The sequence below is a fragment of the Canis aureus genome, unplaced genomic scaffold (genome assembly GCF_053574225.1).
Source record: "Canis aureus isolate CA01 unplaced genomic scaffold, VMU_Caureus_v.1.0 ptg000210l_RagTag, whole genome shotgun sequence".
Classification (NCBI taxonomy): Eukaryota; Metazoa; Chordata; class Mammalia; order Carnivora; family Canidae; genus Canis; species Canis aureus.
In genome coordinates, this window is record NW_027554482.1 from 118,788 (window position 1) to 132,344 (window position 13,557).

The 13,557-nt window shown below is 77.2% G+C and overlaps 7 non-coding genes across 7 annotated transcripts; all 7 read right to left on the bottom strand.

The window, feature by feature from the left end:
- Positions 1 to 1,369: 1,369 nt before the first annotated feature.
- LOC144309790 (5S ribosomal RNA) lies at positions 1,370 to 1,488 on the bottom strand. Its single transcript, XR_013375682.1, has one exon. It is a non-coding gene; the product is annotated as a 5S ribosomal RNA (ribosomal RNA).
- A 2,109-nt stretch (positions 1,489 to 3,597) lies between these two features.
- LOC144309792 (5S ribosomal RNA) lies at positions 3,598 to 3,716 on the bottom strand. The gene has a single exon (XR_013375684.1). It is a non-coding gene; the product is annotated as a 5S ribosomal RNA (ribosomal RNA).
- Positions 3,717 to 5,422: 1,706 nt separating this feature from the next.
- Positions 5,423 to 5,541, bottom strand: LOC144309748 (5S ribosomal RNA). The gene has a single exon (XR_013375641.1). It is a non-coding gene; the product is annotated as a 5S ribosomal RNA (ribosomal RNA).
- Positions 5,542 to 7,243: 1,702 nt separating this feature from the next.
- On the bottom strand, positions 7,244 to 7,362 carry LOC144309793 (5S ribosomal RNA). The gene has a single exon (XR_013375685.1). It is a non-coding gene; the product is annotated as a 5S ribosomal RNA (ribosomal RNA).
- Positions 7,363 to 9,471: 2,109 nt separating this feature from the next.
- LOC144309794 (5S ribosomal RNA) lies at positions 9,472 to 9,590 on the bottom strand. Its single transcript, XR_013375686.1, has one exon. It is a non-coding gene; the product is annotated as a 5S ribosomal RNA (ribosomal RNA).
- A 1,694-nt stretch (positions 9,591 to 11,284) lies between these two features.
- On the bottom strand, positions 11,285 to 11,403 carry LOC144309749 (5S ribosomal RNA). Its single transcript, XR_013375642.1, has one exon. It is a non-coding gene; the product is annotated as a 5S ribosomal RNA (ribosomal RNA).
- Positions 11,404 to 13,094: 1,691 nt separating this feature from the next.
- Positions 13,095 to 13,213, bottom strand: LOC144309750 (5S ribosomal RNA). Its single transcript, XR_013375643.1, has one exon. It is a non-coding gene; the product is annotated as a 5S ribosomal RNA (ribosomal RNA).
- Positions 13,214 to 13,557: the final 344 nt, after the last annotated feature.

The following is a 13,557-nucleotide window of genomic DNA, read 5'->3' on the forward strand; positions in this document are numbered from 1 at the left end:
GGATGGCACGCCGCCCCACATCGGGCCGCTCGCTGGGGGCCGGGGGCCGGGGGCCGGGGGCCGGGGGCTGGGGCCTGGGGGCTGCGGGGGGGTGTCGGGGTGTGCCGCGGGCCGGGGCCGGCGCCGGCGGGCCCCTGGCCTCTCCTGTTCTTCAGCCCGCCTGGCTCAAAGCCAAGCCGGGGCCGCCCGCGCCGCCGGACCCCATCGTCGCACAGGCAGGGACACAGACACAGGTGCCCACGACACACACACACACAGACAGACGGAAGGACACAGGCACTCGGAGCTGGGCCACACGGCCTGTGGGGGCGAGGCAGCCACCCCGCCGGAGGGGCGCAGGCCCTGGAGCTGCGTCAGGAGCCCTGGCAGCCGCAGGCCCTGCAGCCACGCGGTCAGGGATGCCGTTCCGCTCCCATTCCTGCCCATCAGCCGAACCGCCGCGGGGCCGTGTGCCTGCGTGCGTGCGCGGCGCCCTGGCCCAGGCGCGGAGCGAGTGTCTGTGGTGTGTCTTGCTGTGTCCCGAGCGGCTCTTTGGGCCTGGGTGCCGGCCGCCCCCGCGTCGCTGTGGTCTTGGCTGTCGCGGGGTCACGGAGCGCGGATCCCGGCGCCAACGGGGGGCCTGAGGCCCCCGGCGGTCGGGCCGTCTGGTTGGTGTCCTGGGCACGCGGAGCGTGGACCCCGGGGCTGAGGGCCGAAGGGACGGTGGTCCGCGGGGGACGGAGGGCATGTCCTTCGGAGAGAAGGTGCAGGCGGGCCCGGGCCGAAGGTGGGGGGGGTGTTGCGGGTGGCTGGGTGGCTTGGTCGCTGGGGGCGGTGCTAGGGGCTGGGGGCGGGCCTGGGGGCGGGGCCTGGGGCGGGGCGAGGAGGGCCCGCAGGCAGGCCCGGCCCCCGGCCCCCGGCTCCCAAGCACCCCCCCCTCGGCCCCACGGAGGGCCTCGCAGGCCTGCGAGGACGGGATCCAGCCCCCACCCGTCTCCCCCCAGCGACCGCACCGCCCCCCCGCGCCCCCGCCCCGAGGTTCCGGCTGTCGCCCCGTCCCCTCCCTGGGCCCCTTCGGGCCCCCTCGGCCCCCTCGGCCCCCTGGGACGCGCGGCCGGCTAGGATGCGGGTGGGCGTCGTTGAAGGGCTGCGAGGTTGAAGGGCTGGGAGGAAGAGGAGGTGTGTGGTGTATGTAGTGGCGTCCTGCCCGTGCAGCGGGCGCCCTCGGTGCCCCGCGGCGCCCTGCGGTGGTCCCGGCGGGGCGGGGGCCATGGCAGGGGTCGTCCGGAGGGCGCCGCCGTCGCCGCCGCCGCCGCCGCCGCCGCCGCCGCCGCGTTGGGCGAGGGGGGTGTTGGCGGCAAAGGGACGGACAGGAAGGCCGAAGAAAAAAAGCCTACAGCACCCGGTATTCCCAGGCGGTCTCCCATCCAAGTACTAACCAGGCCCGAACCTGCTTAGCTTCCGAGATCAGACGAGATCGGGCGCGTTCAGGGTGGTATGGCCGTAGACGTCCGCGCCTGCCGCTGGGCGCCCCAAGAGCCTGCTCTGCGCCTCTCCAGGCCGGGCGCCCGCCGCTCCTCATCCCTCCTCCGCCCGCCCTGTGCGGCCCGCCTGAACGCCTGCCTGCCTGCCTGCCTGCCTGCCTGCATGCTCGCCTGCCGGCCCGACTGATGGACTGACCGCCTCCCGCGCCGCGCCCGGGGTGGCGGAGGGCGCCTGCCCGGGCCGGGGGGTGGGGGCCAAGACGCGTCCCGCACCCCGGAGCCGAGTCTGTCGCGGGAGCCCGGGCGCGCTCCCGTCCCCGGCCTGTCGGGCTCGTCGCCGCCGCTCGGCTCCCCGGATGGCACGCCGCCCCACATCGGGCCGCTCGCTGGGGGCCGGGGGCCGGGGGCCGGGGGCCGGGGGCTGGGGCCTGGGGGCTGCGGGGGGGTGTCGGGGTGTGCCGCGGGCCGGGGCCGGCGCCGGCGGGCCCCTGGCCTCTCCTGTTCTTCAGCCCGCCTGGCTCAAAGCCAAGCCGGGGCCGCCCGCGCCGCCGGACCCCATCGTCGCACAGGCAGGGACACAGACACAGGTGCCCACGACACACACACACACAGACAGACGGAAGGACACAGGCACTCGGAGCTGGGCCACACGGCCTGTGGGGGCGAGGCAGCCACCCCGCCGGAGGGGCGCAGGCCCTGGAGCTGCGTCAGGAGCCCTGGCAGCCGCAGGCCCTGCAGCCACGCGGTCAGGGATGCCGTTCCGCTCCCATTCCTGCCCATCAGCCGAACCGCCGCGGGGCCGTGTGCCTGCGTGCGTGCGCGGCGCCCTGGCCCAGGCGCGGAGCGAGTGTCTGTGGTGTGTCTTGCTGTGTCCCGAGCGGCTCTTTGGGCCTGGGTGCCGGCCGCCCCCGCGTCGCTGTGGTCTTGGCTGTCGCGGGGTCACGGAGCGCGGAGCCCGGCGCCAACGGGGGGCCTGAGGCCCCCGGCGGTCGGGCCGTCTGGTTGGTGTCCTGGGCACGCGGAGCGTGGACCCCGGGGCTGAGGGCCGAAGGGACGGTGGTCCGCGGGGGACGGAGGGCATGTCCTTCGGAGAGAAGGTGCAGGCGGGCCCGGGCCGAAGGTGGGGGGGGTGTTGCGGGTGGCTGGGTGGCTTGGTCGCTGGGGGCGGTGCTAGGGGCTGGGGGCGGGCCTGGGGGCGGGGCCTGGGGCGGGGCGAGGCGGGCCCGCAGGCAGGCCCGGCCCCCGGCCCCCGGCTCCCAAGCACCCCCCCCCTCGGCCCCACCGAGGGCCTCGCAGGCCTGCGAGGACGGGATCCAGCCCCCACCCGTCTCCCCCCAGCGACCGCACCGCCCCCCCGCGCCCCCGCCCCGAGGTTCCGGCTGTCGCCCCGTCCCCTCCCTGGGCCCCTTCGGGCCCCCTCGGCCCCCTCGGCCCCCCGGGGCTGAGGGCCGAAGGGACGGTGGTCCGCGGGGGACGGAGGGCATGTCCTTCGGAGAGAAGGTGCAGGCGGGCCCGGGCCGAAGGTGGGGGGGTGTTGCGGGTGGCTGGGTGGCTTGGTCGCTGGGGGCGGTGCCAGGGAATTGCTAGGGGCTGGGGGCGGGCCTGGGGGCGGGGCCTGGGGCGGGGCGAGGAGGGCCCGCAGGCAGGCCCGGCCCCCGGCCCCCGGCTCCCAAGCACCCCCCCCCTCGGCCCCACCGAGGGCCTCGCAGGCCTGCGAGGACGGGATCCAGCCCCCACCCGTCTCCCCCCAGCGACCGCACCGCCCCCCCGCGCCCCCGCCCCGAGGTTCCGGCTGTCGCCCCGTCCCCTCCCTGGGCCCCTTCGGGCCCCCTCGGCCCCCTCGGCCCCCTGGGACGCGCGGCCGGCTAGGATGCGGGTGGGCGTCGTTGAAGGGCTGCGAGGTTGAAGGGCTGGGAGGAAGAGGAGGTGTGTGGTGTATGTAGTGGCGTCCTGCCCGTGCAGCGGGCGCCCTCGGTGCCCCGCGGCGCCCTGCGGTGGTCCCGGCGGGGCGGGGGCCATGGCAGGGGTCGTCCGGAGGGCGCCGCCGCCGCCGCCGCCGCCGCCGCCGCCGCCGCCGCGTTGGGCGAGGGGGGTGTTGGCGGCAAAGGGACGGACAGGAAGGCCGAAGAAAAAAAGCCTACAGCACCCGGTATTCCCAGGCGGTCTCCCATCCAAGTACTAACCAGGCCCGAACCTGCTTAGCTTCCGAGATCAGACGAGATCGGGCGCGTTCAGGGTGGTATGGCCGTAGACGTCCGCGCCTGCCGCTGGGCGCCCCAAGAGCCTGCTCTGCGCCTCTCCAGGCCGGGCGCCCGCCGCTCCTCAGCCCTCCTCCGCCCGCCCTGTGCGGCCCGCCTGAACGCCTGCCTGCCTGCCTGCCTGCCTGCCTGCATGCTCGCCTGCCGGCCCGACTGATGGACTGACCGCCTCCCGCGCCGCGCCCGGGGTGGCGGAGGGCGCCTGCCCGGGCCGGGGGGTGGGGGCCAAGACGCGTCCCGCACCCCGGAGCCGAGTCTGTCGCGGGAGCCCGGGCGCGCTCCCGTCCCCGGCCTGTCGGGCTCGTCGCCGCCGCTCGGCTCCCCGGATGGCACGCCGCCCCACATCGGGCCGCTCGCTGGGGGCCGGGGGCCGGGGGCCGGGGGCCGGGGGCTGGGGCCTGGGGGCTGCGGGGGGGTGTCGGGGTGTGCCGCGGGCCGGGGCCGGCGCCGGCGGGCCCCTGGCCTCTCCTGTTCTTCAGCCCGCCTGGCTCAAAGCCAAGCCGGGGCCGCCCGCGCCGCCGGACCCCATCGTCGCACAGGCAGGGACACAGACACAGGTGCCCACGACACACACACACACAGACAGACGGAAGGACACAGGCACTCGGAGCTGGGCCACACGGCCTGTGGGGGCGAGGCAGCCACCCCGCCGGAGGGGCGCAGGCCCTGGAGCTGCGTCAGGAGCCCTGGCAGCCGCAGGCCCTGCAGCCACGCGGTCAGGGATGCCGTTCCGCTCCCATTCCTGCCCATCAGCCGAACCGCCGCGGGGCCGTGTGCCTGCGTGCGTGCGCGGCGCCCTGGCCCAGGCGCGGAGCGAGTGTCTGTGGTGTGTCTTGCTGTGTCCCGAGCGGCTCTTTTGGGCCTGGGTGCCGGCCGCCCCCGCGTCGCTGTGGTCTTGGCTGTCGCGGGGTCACGGAGCGCGGAGCCCGGCGCCAACGGGGGGCCTGAGGCCCCCGGCGGTCGGGCCGTCTGGTTGGTGTCCTGGGCACGCGGAGCGTGGCCCCCGGGGCTGAGGGCCGAAGGGACGGTGGTCCGCGGGGGACGGAGGGCATGTCCTTCGGAGAGAAGGTGCAGGCGGGCCCGGGCCGAAGGTGGGGGGGGTGTTGCGGGTGGCTGGGTGGCTTGGTCGCTGGGGGCGGTGCTAGGGGCTGGGGGCGGGCCTGGGGGCGGGGCCTGGGGCGGGGCGAGGAGGGCCCGCAGGCAGGCCCGGCCCCCGGCCCCCGGCTCCCAAGCACCCCCCCCCTCGGCCCCACCGAGGGCCTCGCAGGCCTGCGAGGACGGGATCCAGCCCCCACCCGTCTCCCCCCAGCGACCGCACCGCCCCCCCGCGCCCCCGCCCCGAGGTTCCGGCTGTCGCCCCGTCCCCTCCCTGGGCCCCTTCGGGCCCCCTCGGCCCCCTCGGCCCCCTGGGACGCGCGGCCGGCTAGGATGCGGGTGGGCGTCGTTGAAGGGCTGCGAGGTTGAAGGGCTGGGAGGAAGAGGAGGTGTGTGGTGTATGTAGTGGCGTCCTGCCCGTGCAGCGGGCGCCCTCGGTGCCCCGCGGCGCCCTGCGGTGGTCCCGGCGGGGCGGGGGCCATGGCAGGGGTCGTCCGGAGGGCGCCGCCGCCGCCGCCGCCGCCGCCGCCGCCGCCGCCGCCGCCGCCGCGTTGGGCGAGGGGGGTGTTGGCGGCAAAGGGACGGACAGGAAGGCCGAAGAAAAAAAGCCTACAGCACCCGGTATTCCCAGGCGGTCTCCCATCCAAGTACTAACCAGGCCCGACCCTGCTTAGCTTCCGAGATCAGACGAGATCGGGCGCGTTCAGGGTGGTATGGCCGTAGACGTCCGCGCCTGCCGCTGGGCGCCCCAAGAGCCTGCTCTGCGCCTCTCCAGGCCGGGCGCCCGCCGCTCCTCAGCCCTCCTCCGCCCGCCCTGTGCGGCCCGCCTGAACGCCTGCCTGCCTGCCTGCCTGCCTGCCTGCCTGCATGCTCGCCTGCCGGCCCGACTGATGGACTGACCGCCTCCCGCGCCGCGCCCGGGGTGGCGGAGGGCGCCTGCCCGGGCCGGGGGGTGGGGGCCAAGACGCGTCCCGCACCCCGGAGCCGAGTCTGTCGCGGGAGCCCGGGCGCGCTCCCGTCCCCGGCCTGTCGGGCTCGTCGCCGCCGCTCGGCTCCCCGGATGGCACGCCGCCCCACATCGGGCCGCTCGCTGGGGGCCGGGGGCCGGGGGCCGGGGGCCGGGGGCTGGGGCCTGGGGGCTGCGGGGGGGTGTCGGGGTGTGCCGCGGGCCGGGGCCGGCGCCGGCGGGCCCCTGGCCTCTCCTGTTCTTCAGCCCGCCTGGCTCAAAGCCAAGCCGGGGCCGCCCGCGCCGCCGGACCCCATCGTCGCACAGGCAGGGACACAGACACAGGTGCCCACGACACACACACACACAGACAGACGGAAGGACACAGGCACTCGGAGCTGGGCCACACGGCCTGTGGGGGCGAGGCAGCCACCCCGCCGGAGGGGCGCAGGCCCTGGAGCTGCGTCAGGAGCCCTGGCAGCCGCAGGCCCTGCAGCCACGCGGTCAGGGATGCCGTTCCGCTCCCATTCCTGCCCATCAGCCGAACCGCCGCGGGGCCGTGTGCCTGCGTGCGTGCGCGGCGCCCTGGCCCAGGCGCGGAGCGAGTGTCTGTGGTGTGTCTTGCTGTGTCCCGAGCGGCTCTTTGGGCCTGGGTGCCGGCCGCCCCCGCGTCGCTGTGGTCTTGGCTGTCGCGGGGTCACGGAGCGCGGATCCCGGCGCCAACGGGGGGCCTGAGGCCCCCGGCGGTCGGGCCGTCTGGTTGGTGTCCTGGGCACGCGGAGCGTGGACCCCGGGGCTGAGGGCCGAAGGGACGGTGGTCCGCGGGGGACGGAGGGCATGTCCTTCGGAGAGAAGGTGCAGGCGGGCCCGGGCCGAAGGTGGGGGGGGTGTTGCGGGTGGCTGGGTGGCTTGGTCGCTGGGGGCGGTGCTAGGGGCTGGGGGCGGGCCTGGGGGCGGGGCCTGGGGCGGGGCGAGGAGGGCCCGCAGGCAGGCCCGGCCCCCGGCCCCCGGCTCCCAAGCACCCCCCCCTCGGCCCCACGGAGGGCCTCGCAGGCCTGCGAGGACGGGATCCAGCCCCCACCCGTCTCCCCCCAGCGACCGCACCGCCCCCCCGCGCCCCCGCCCCGAGGTTCCGGCTGTCGCCCCGTCCCCTCCCTGGGCCCCTTCGGGCCCCCTCGGCCCCCTCGGCCCCCTGGGACGCGCGGCCGGCTAGGATGCGGGTGGGCGTCGTTGAAGGGCTGCGAGGTTGAAGGGCTGGGAGGAAGAGGAGGTGTGTGGTGTATGTAGTGGCGTCCTGCCCGTGCAGCGGGCGCCCTCGGTGCCCCGCGGCGCCCTGCGGTGGTCCCGGCGGGGCGGGGGCCATGGCAGGGGTCGTCCGGAGGGCGCCGCCGTCGCCGCCGCCGCCGCCGCCGCCGCCGCCGCCGCGTTGGGCGAGGGGGGTGTTGGCGGCAAAGGGACGGACAGGAAGGCCGAAGAAAAAAAGCCTACAGCACCCGGTATTCCCAGGCGGTCTCCCATCCAAGTACTAACCAGGCCCGAACCTGCTTAGCTTCCGAGATCAGACGAGATCGGGCGCGTTCAGGGTGGTATGGCCGTAGACGTCCGCGCCTGCCGCTGGGCGCCCCAAGAGCCTGCTCTGCGCCTCTCCAGGCCGGGCGCCCGCCGCTCCTCATCCCTCCTCCGCCCGCCCTGTGCGGCCCGCCTGAACGCCTGCCTGCCTGCCTGCCTGCCTGCCTGCATGCTCGCCTGCCGGCCCGACTGATGGACTGACCGCCTCCCGCGCCGCGCCCGGGGTGGCGGAGGGCGCCTGCCCGGGCCGGGGGGTGGGGGCCAAGACGCGTCCCGCACCCCGGAGCCGAGTCTGTCGCGGGAGCCCGGGCGCGCTCCCGTCCCCGGCCTGTCGGGCTCGTCGCCGCCGCTCGGCTCCCCGGATGGCACGCCGCCCCACATCGGGCCGCTCGCTGGGGGCCGGGGGCCGGGGGCCGGGGGCCGGGGGCTGGGGCCTGGGGGCTGCGGGGGGGTGTCGGGGTGTGCCGCGGGCCGGGGCCGGCGCCGGCGGGCCCCTGGCCTCTCCTGTTCTTCAGCCCGCCTGGCTCAAAGCCAAGCCGGGGCCGCCCGCGCCGCCGGACCCCATCGTCGCACAGGCAGGGACACAGACACAGGTGCCCACGACACACACACACACAGACAGACGGAAGGACACAGGCACTCGGAGCTGGGCCACACGGCCTGTGGGGGCGAGGCAGCCACCCCGCCGGAGGGGCGCAGGCCCTGGAGCTGCGTCAGGAGCCCTGGCAGCCGCAGGCCCTGCAGCCACGCGGTCAGGGATGCCGTTCCGCTCCCATTCCTGCCCATCAGCCGAACCGCCGCGGGGCCGTGTGCCTGCGTGCGTGCGCGGCGCCCTGGCCCAGGCGCGGAGCGAGTGTCTGTGGTGTGTCTTGCTGTGTCCCGAGCGGCTCTTTGGGCCTGGGTGCCGGCCGCCCCCGCGTCGCTGTGGTCTTGGCTGTCGCGGGGTCACGGAGCGCGGAGCCCGGCGCCAACGGGGGGCCTGAGGCCCCCGGCGGTCGGGCCGTCTGGTTGGTGTCCTGGGCACGCGGAGCGTGGACCCCGGGGCTGAGGGCCGAAGGGACGGTGGTCCGCGGGGGACGGAGGGCATGTCCTTCGGAGAGAAGGTGCAGGCGGGCCCGGGCCGAAGGTGGGGGGGGTGTTGCGGGTGGCTGGGTGGCTTGGTCGCTGGGGGCGGTGCTAGGGGCTGGGGGCGGGCCTGGGGGCGGGGCCTGGGGCGGGGCGAGGCGGGCCCGCAGGCAGGCCCGGCCCCCGGCCCCCGGCTCCCAAGCACCCCCCCCCTCGGCCCCACCGAGGGCCTCGCAGGCCTGCGAGGACGGGATCCAGCCCCCACCCGTCTCCCCCCAGCGACCGCACCGCCCCCCCGCGCCCCCGCCCCGAGGTTCCGGCTGTCGCCCCGTCCCCTCCCTGGGCCCCTTCGGGCCCCCTCGGCCCCCTCGGCCCCCCGGGGCTGAGGGCCGAAGGGACGGTGGTCCGCGGGGGACGGAGGGCATGTCCTTCGGAGAGAAGGTGCAGGCGGGCCCGGGCCGAAGGTGGGGGGGTGTTGCGGGTGGCTGGGTGGCTTGGTCGCTGGGGGCGGTGCCAGGGAATTGCTAGGGGCTGGGGGCGGGCCTGGGGGCGGGGCCTGGGGCGGGGCGAGGAGGGCCCGCAGGCAGGCCCGGCCCCCGGCCCCCGGCTCCCAAGCACCCCCCCCCTCGGCCCCACCGAGGGCCTCGCAGGCCTGCGAGGACGGGATCCAGCCCCCACCCGTCTCCCCCCAGCGACCGCACCGCCCCCCCGCGCCCCCGCCCCGAGGTTCCGGCTGTCGCCCCGTCCCCTCCCTGGGCCCCTTCGGGCCCCCTCGGCCCCCTCGGCCCCCTGGGACGCGCGGCCGGCTAGGATGCGGGTGGGCGTCGTTGAAGGGCTGCGAGGTTGAAGGGCTGGGAGGAAGAGGAGGTGTGTGGTGTATGTAGTGGCGTCCTGCCCGTGCAGCGGGCGCCCTCGGTGCCCCGCGGCGCCCTGCGGTGGTCCCGGCGGGGCGGGGGCCATGGCAGGGGTCGTCCGGAGGGCGCCGCCGCCGCCGCCGCCGCCGCCGCCGCCGCCGCCGCGTTGGGCGAGGGGGGTGTTGGCGGCAAAGGGACGGACAGGAAGGCCGAAGAAAAAAAGCCTACAGCACCCGGTATTCCCAGGCGGTCTCCCATCCAAGTACTAACCAGGCCCGAACCTGCTTAGCTTCCGAGATCAGACGAGATCGGGCGCGTTCAGGGTGGTATGGCCGTAGACGTCCGCGCCTGCCGCTGGGCGCCCCAAGAGCCTGCTCTGCGCCTCTCCAGGCCGGGCGCCCGCCGCTCCTCAGCCCTCCTCCGCCCGCCCTGTGCGGCCCGCCTGAACGCCTGCCTGCCTGCCTGCCTGCCTGCCTGCATGCTCGCCTGCCGGCCCGACTGATGGACTGACCGCCTCCCGCGCCGCGCCCGGGGTGGCGGAGGGCGCCTGCCCGGGCCGGGGGGTGGGGGCCAAGACGCGTCCCGCACCCCGGAGCCGAGTCTGTCGCGGGAGCCCGGGCGCGCTCCCGTCCCCGGCCTGTCGGGCTCGTCGCCGCCGCTCGGCTCCCCGGATGGCACGCCGCCCCACATCGGGCCGCTCGCTGGGGGCCGGGGGCCGGGGGCCGGGGGCCGGGGGCTGGGGCCTGGGGGCTGCGGGGGGGTGTCGGGGTGTGCCGCGGGCCGGGGCCGGCGCCGGCGGGCCCCTGGCCTCTCCTGTTCTTCAGCCCGCCTGGCTCAAAGCCAAGCCGGGGCCGCCCGCGCCGCCGGACCCCATCGTCGCACAGGCAGGGACACAGACACAGGTGCCCACGACACACACACACACAGACAGACGGAAGGACACAGGCACTCGGAGCTGGGCCACACGGCCTGTGGGGGCGAGGCAGCCACCCCGCCGGAGGGGCGCAGGCCCTGGAGCTGCGTCAGGAGCCCTGGCAGCCGCAGGCCCTGCAGCCACGCGGTCAGGGATGCCGTTCCGCTCCCATTCCTGCCCATCAGCCGAACCGCCGCGGGGCCGTGTGCCTGCGTGCGTGCGCGGCGCCCTGGCCCAGGCGCGGAGCGAGTGTCTGTGGTGTGTCTTGCTGTGTCCCGAGCGGCTCTTTTGGGCCTGGGTGCCGGCCGCCCCCGCGTCGCTGTGGTCTTGGCTGTCGCGGGGTCACGGAGCGCGGAGCCCGGCGCCAACGGGGGGCCTGAGGCCCCCGGCGGTCGGGCCGTCTGGTTGGTGTCCTGGGCACGCGGAGCGTGGCCCCCGGGGCTGAGGGCCGAAGGGACGGTGGTCCGCGGGGGACGGAGGGCATGTCCTTCGGAGAGAAGGTGCAGGCGGGCCCGGGCCGAAGGTGGGGGGGGTGTTGCGGGTGGCTGGGTGGCTTGGTCGCTGGGGGCGGTGCTAGGGGCTGGGGGCGGGCCTGGGGGCGGGGCCTGGGGCGGGGCGAGGAGGGCCCGCAGGCAGGCCCGGCCCCCGGCCCCCGGCTCCCAAGCACCCCCCCCCTCGGCCCCACCGAGGGCCTCGCAGGCCTGCGAGGACGGGATCCAGCCCCCACCCGTCTCCCCCCAGCGACCGCACCGCCCCCCCGCGCCCCCGCCCCGAGGTTCCGGCTGTCGCCCCGTCCCCTCCCTGGGCCCCTTCGGGCCCCCTCGGCCCCCTCGGCCCCCTGGGACGCGCGGCCGGCTAGGATGCGGGTGGGCGTCGTTGAAGGGCTGCGAGGTTGAAGGGCTGGGAGGAAGAGGAGGTGTGTGGTGTATGTAGTGGCGTCCTGCCCGTGCAGCGGGCGCCCTCGGTGCCCCGCGGCGCCCTGCGGTGGTCCCGGCGGGGCGGGGGCCATGGCAGGGGTCGTCCGGAGGGCGCCGCCGCCGCCGCCGCCGCCGCCGCCGCCGCCGCGTTGGGCGAGGGGGGTGTTGGCGGCAAAGGGACGGACAGGAAGGCCGAAGAAAAAAAGCCTACAGCACCCGGTATTCCCAGGCGGTCTCCCATCCAAGTACTAACCAGGCCCGACCCTGCTTAGCTTCCGAGATCAGACGAGATCGGGCGCGTTCAGGGTGGTATGGCCGTAGACGTCTGCGCCTGCCGCTGGGCGCCCCAAGAGCCTGCTCTGCGCCTCTCCAGGCCGGGCGCCCGCCGCTCCTCAGCCCTCCTCCGCCCGCCCTGTGCGGCCCGCCTGAACGCCTGCCTGCCTGCCTGCCTGCCTGCCTGCATGCTCGCCTGCCGGCCCGACTGATGGACTGACCGCCTCCCGCGCCGCGCCCGGGGTGGCGGAGGGCGCCTGCCCGGGCCGGGGGGTGGGGGCCAAGACGCGTCCCGCACCCCGGAGCCGAGTCTGTCGCGGGAGCCCGGGCGCGCTCCCGTCCCCGGCCTGTCGGGCTCGTCGCCGCCGCTCGGCTCCCCGGATGGCACGCCGCCCCACATCGGGCCGCTCGCTGGGGGCCGGGGGCCGGGGGCCGGGGGCTGGGGCCTGGGGGCTGCGGGGGGGTGTCGGGGTGTGCCGCGGGCCGGGGCCGGCGCCGGCGGGCCCCTGGCCTCTCCTGTTCTTCAGCCCGCCTGGCTCAAAGCCAAGCCGGGGCCGCCCGCGCCGCCGGACCCCATCGTCGCACAGGCAGGGACACAGACACAGGTGCCCACGACACACACACACACAGACAGACGGAAGGACACAGGCACTCGGAGCTGGGCCACACGGCCTGTGGGGGCGAGGCAGCCACCCCGCCGGAGGGGCGCAGGCCCTGGAGCTGCGTCAGGAGCCCTGGCAGCCGCAGGCCCTGCAGCCACGGGGTCAGGGATGCCGTTCCGCTCCCATTCATGCCCATCAGCCGAACCGCCGCGGGGCCGTGTGCCTGCGTGCGTGCGCGGCGCCCTGGCCCAGGCGCGGAGCGAGTGTCTGTGGTGTGTCTTGCTGTGTCCCGAGCGGCTCTTTGGGCCTGGGTGCCGGCCGCCCCCGCGTCGCTGTGGTCTTGGCTGTCGCGGGGTCACGGAGCGCGGAGCCCGGCGCCAACGGGGGGCCTGAGGCCCCCGGCGGTCGGGCCGTCTGGTTGGTGTCCTGGGCACGCGGAGCGTGGACCCCGGGGCTGAGGGCCGAAGGGACGGTGGTCCGCGGGGGACGGAGGGCATGTCCTTCGGAGAGAAGGTGCAGGCGGGCCCGGGCCGAAGGTGGGGGGGGTGTTGCGGGTGGCTGGGTGGCTTGGTCGCTGGGGGCGGTGCTAGGGGCTGGGGGCGGGCCTGGGGGCGGGGCCTGGGGCGGGGCGAGGAGGGCCCGCAGGCAGGCCCGGCCCCCGGCCCCCGGCTCCCAAGCACCCCCCCCTCGGCCCCACCGAGGGCCTCGCAGGCCTGCGAGGACGGGATCCAGCCCCCACCCGTCTCCCCCCAGCGACCGCACCGCCCCCCCGCGCCCCCGCCCCGAGGTTCCGGCTGTCGCCCCGTCCCCTCCCTGGGCCCCTTCGGGCCCCCTCGGCCCCCTCGGCCCCCTGGGACGCGCGGCCGGCTAGGATGCGGGTGGGCGTCGTTGAAGGGCTGCGAGGTTGAAGGGCTGGGAGGAAGAGGAGGTGTGTGGTGTATGTAGTGGCGTCCTGCCCGTGCAGCGGGCGCCCTCGGTGCCCCGCGGCGCCCTGCGGTGGTCCCGGCGGGGCGGGGGCCATGGCAGGGGTCGTCCGGAGGGCGCCGCCGCCGCCGCCGCCGCCGCCGCCGCCGCCGCCGCCGCGTTGGGCGAGGGGGGTGTTGGCGGCAAAGGGACGGACAGGAAGGCCGAAGAAAAAAAGCCTACAGCACCCGGTATTCCCAGGCGGTCTCCCATCCAAGTACTAACCAGGCCCGACCCTGCTTAGCTTCCGAGATCAGACGAGATCGGGCGCGTTCAGGGTGGTATGGCCGTAGACGTCCGCGCCTGCCGCTGGGCGCCCCAAGAGCCTGCTCTGCGCCTCTCCAGGCCGGGCGCCCGCCGCTCCTCAGCCCTCCTCCGCCCGCCCTGTGCGGCCCGCCTGAACGCCTGCCTGCCTGCCTGCCTGCCTGCCTGCCTGCATGCTCGCCTGCCGGCCCGACTGATGGACTGACCGCCTCCCGCGCCGCGCCCGGGGTGGCGGAGGGCGCCTGCCCGGGCCGGGGGGTGGGGGCCAAGACGCGTCCCGCACCCCGGAGCCGAGTCTGTCGCGGGAGCCCGGGCGCGCTCCCGTCCCCGGCCTGTCGGGCTCGTCGCCGCCGCTCGGCTCCCCGGATGGCACGC